This window comes from Triticum aestivum, chromosome 4A, assembly GCF_018294505.1.
Source record: "Triticum aestivum cultivar Chinese Spring chromosome 4A, IWGSC CS RefSeq v2.1, whole genome shotgun sequence".
NCBI lineage: Eukaryota > Viridiplantae > Streptophyta > Magnoliopsida > Poales > Poaceae > Triticum > Triticum aestivum.
In genome coordinates, this window is record NC_057803.1 from 97,240,341 (window position 1) to 97,244,509 (window position 4,169).

Here is a 4,169-nt window from a genome sequence, read left to right on the forward strand (position 1 = left end):
GTTTATTATTCATGCTAGAATTGTATTAACCGTAAACATAATACATGTGTAAATACATAGACAAACAGAGTGTCACTAGTATGCCTCTACTTGACTAGCTCGTTAATCAAAGATGGTTATGTTTCCTAACCATGGACAAAGAGTTGTCATTTGATTAACGGGATCACATCATTAGTTGAATGATCTGATTGACATGACCCATTCCATTAGCTTAGCACCCAATCGTTTAGTATGTTGCTATTGCTTTCTTCATGACTTATACATGTTCCTATGACTATGAGATTATGTAACTCCCGTGTGCCAGAGGAACACTTTGTGTGCTACCAAACGTCACAACGTAACTGGGTGATTATAAAGGTGCTCTACAGGTGTCTCCAAAGGTACATGTTGGGTTGACGTATTTCGAGATTAGGATTTGTCACTCCGATCGTCGGAGAGGTATCTCTGGGCCCTCTCAGTAATGCACATCACTTAAGCCTTGCAAGCATTGCAACTAATGAGTTAGTTGCGGGATGATGTATTACAGAACGAGTAAAGAGACTTGCCGGTAACGAGATTGAACTAGGTATTGGATACCGACGATTGAATCTCGGGCAAGTAACATACCGATGACAAAGGGAACAACGTAAGTTGTTATGCGGTCTGACCGATAAAGATCTTCGTAGAATATGTAGGAGCCAATATGGGCATCCAGGTCCCGCTATTGGTTATTTACCGGACACGTGTCTCGGTCATGTCTACATTGTTCTCGAACCCGTAGGGTCCGCACGCTTAAGGTTTCGATGACAGTTATATTATGAGTTTATATGTTTTGATGTACCGAAGGTTGTTCGGAGTCCCGGATGTGATCACGGACATGACGAGGAGTCTCGAAATGGTCGAGACATAAAGATTGATATATTGGAAGCCTATGTTTGGATATCGAAAGTGTTCCGGGTGAAATCGGGATTTTACCCGAGTACCGGGAGGTTATCGGAACCCCCCGGGAGCTATATGGGCCTTAGTGGGACTTAGTGGAAAAGAGAAGGGGCAGCCCAAGATGGGCCACGCGCCCCTCCCCTCCCTTGGTCCGAATAGGACAAGGAGAGGGGGCCGGCCCCCCTCTCTCTTTTCCCCCCTCCGCGAATCCTATTCCAACTAGGATTGGGGGGGGAATCCTACTCCCAGAGGGAGTAGGACTCCTCCTGGCGCGCCTCTCCTAGGCTGGCCGCAACCCCCCCCCCCCTTGATCCTTTATATACGGAGGCAGGGGAACCCCAGAGAGACACAAGTTGATCCACGTGATCATATTCTTAGCCATGTGCGGTGTCCCCTTCCACCAAAGTCCTCGATAATATTGTAGCGGTGCTTAGGCGAAGCCCTGCGACGGTAGTACATCAAGATCGTCACCATGCTGTCGTGCTGACGGAACTCTTCCCCGACACTTTGCTGGATCGGAGTCCGGGGATCGTCATCGAGCTGAACGTGTGCTAAAACTCGGAGGTGCCGTAGTTTCGGTGCTTGATCGGTCGGGCCGTGAAGACGTACGACTACATCAACCAAACGCTTCCGTTGTCGATCTACAAGGTACGTAGATCACACTCTCCCCTCTTTGCTATGCATCACCATGATCTTGCGTGTGCGTAGGAAAATTTTGAAATTACTACGTTCCCCAACAGTGGCATCCAAGCCTAGGTTTTATGTGTTGATGTTATATGCACGAGTAGAACACAAGTGAGTTGTGGGCGATATAAGTCATACTTCTTACCAGCATGTCATACTTTGGTTTGGCGGTATTGTTGGACGAAGCGGCCCGGACCGACATTACGCGTACGCTTACGCGAGACCGGTTCTCCCGACGTGCTTTGCACATAGGTGGCTTGCGGGTGACAGTTTCTCCAACTTTAGTTGAACCGAGTGTGGCTACGCCCGGTCCTTGCGAAGGTTAAAATAGCACCAACTTGACAAACTATCATTGTGGTTTTGATGCGTAGGTAAGATTGGTTCTTGCTTAAGCCCGTAGCAGCCACGTAAAACTTGCAACAACAAAGTAGAGGACGTCTAACTTGTTTTTGCAGGGCATGTTGTGATGTGATATGGTCAAGACATGATGCTAAATTTTATTGTATGAGATGATCATGTTTTGTAACCGAGTTGTCGGCAACTGGCAGGAGCCATATGGTTGTCGCTTTATTGTACGCAATGCAATCGCGCTGTAATGCTTTACTTTATCACTAAGCGGTAGCGATAGTCGTGGAAGCATAAGATTGGCGAGACGACAACGATGCTACGATGGAGATCAAGGTGTCGCGCCGGTGACAATGGTGATCATGACGGTGCTTCGGAGATGGAGATCACAGGCACAAGATGATGATGGCCATATCATATCACTTATATTGATTGCATGTGATGTTTATCTTTTATGCATCTTATCTTGCTTTGATTGACGGTAGCATTATAAGATGATCTCTCACTAAATTATCAAGATAAAAGTGTTCTCCCTGAGTATGCACCGTTGCCAAAGTTCGTCGTGCCCAGACACCACGTGATGATCGGGTGTGATAAGCTCTACGTCCATCTACAACGGGTGCAAGCCAGTTTTGCACACGCAAAATACTCAGGTTAAACTTGACGAGCCTAGCATATGCAGATATGGCCTCGGAACACTGAGATCGAAAGATCGAGCGTGAATCATATAGTAGATATGATCAACATAGCGATGTTCACCATTGAAAACTACTCCATTTCACGTGATGATCGGTTATGGTTTAGTTGATTTGGATCACGTGATCACTTAGAGGATTAGAGGGATGTCTATCTAAGTGGGAGTTCTTTAAGTAATTTGATTAATTGAACTTAAATTTATCATGAACTTAGTACCTGATAGTATCTTGCTTATGTATGTTTGATTGTAGATAGATGGCCCGTGCTGTTGTTCCGTTGAATTTTAATGCGTTCCTTGAGAAAGCAAAGTTGAAAGATGATGGTAGCAATTACACGGACTGGGTCCGTAACTTGAGGATTATCCTCATTGCTGCACAGAAGAATTACGTCCTGGAAGCACAGCTGGGTGCCAGGCCTGCTGCTGGAGCAACACCAGATGTTATGAACGTCTGGCAGAGCAAAGCTGATGACTACTCGATAGTTTAGTGTGCCATGCTTTAGGGCTTAGAATCGGGACTTCAACGACTTTTTGAACGTCATGGAGCATATGAGATGTTCCAGGAGTTGAAGTTAATATTTGAAGCAAATGCCCGGATTAAGAGATATGAAGTCTCCAATAAGTTCTATAGCTGCAAGATGGAGGAGAACAGTTCTGTCAGTGAGCATATACTCAAAATGTCTGGGTATAATAATCACTTGATTCAGATGGGAGTTAATCTTCCAGTTGATTGCGTCATTGACAGAATTCTCCAATCACTGCCACCAAGCTACAAGAGCTTCATGATGAACTATAATATGCAAGGGATGAATAAGACTATTCCCAAGCTCTTCGCAATGCTGAAAGCTGCGGAGGTAGAAATCAAAAAGGAGCATCAAGTGTTGATGGTCAACAAGACCACTAGTTTCAAGAAAAAGGGCAAAGGGAAGAAGAAGGGGAACTTCAAGAAGAACAGCAAGCAAGTTGCTGCTCAAGAGAAGAAACCCAAGTCTGGACCTAAGCCTGAAACTGAGTGCTTCTACTGCAAGCAGACTGGTCACTGGAAGCGGAACTGCCCCAAGTATTTGGCGGATAAGAAGGATGGCAAGGTGAACAAAGGTATATGTGATATACATGTTATTGATGTGTACCTTACTAGAGCTCGCAGTAGCACCTGGGTATTTGATACTGGTTCTGTTGCTAATATTTGCAACTCGAAACAAGGACTACGGATTAAGCGAACACTGGCAAAGGACGAGGTGACGATGCGCGTAGGAAATGGTTCCAAAGTCGATGTGATCGCGGTTGGCACGCTACCTCTACATCTACCTTCGGGATTAGTATTAGACCTAAATAATTGTTATTTGGTGCCAGCGTTGAGCATGAACATTATATCTGGATCTTGTTTAATGCGAGACGGTTATTCATTTAAATCAGAGAATAATGGTGGTTCTATTTATATGAGTAATATCTTTTATGGTCATGCACCTTTGAAGAGTGGTCTATTTTTGATGAATCTCGATAGTAGTAACACACATATTCATAATGT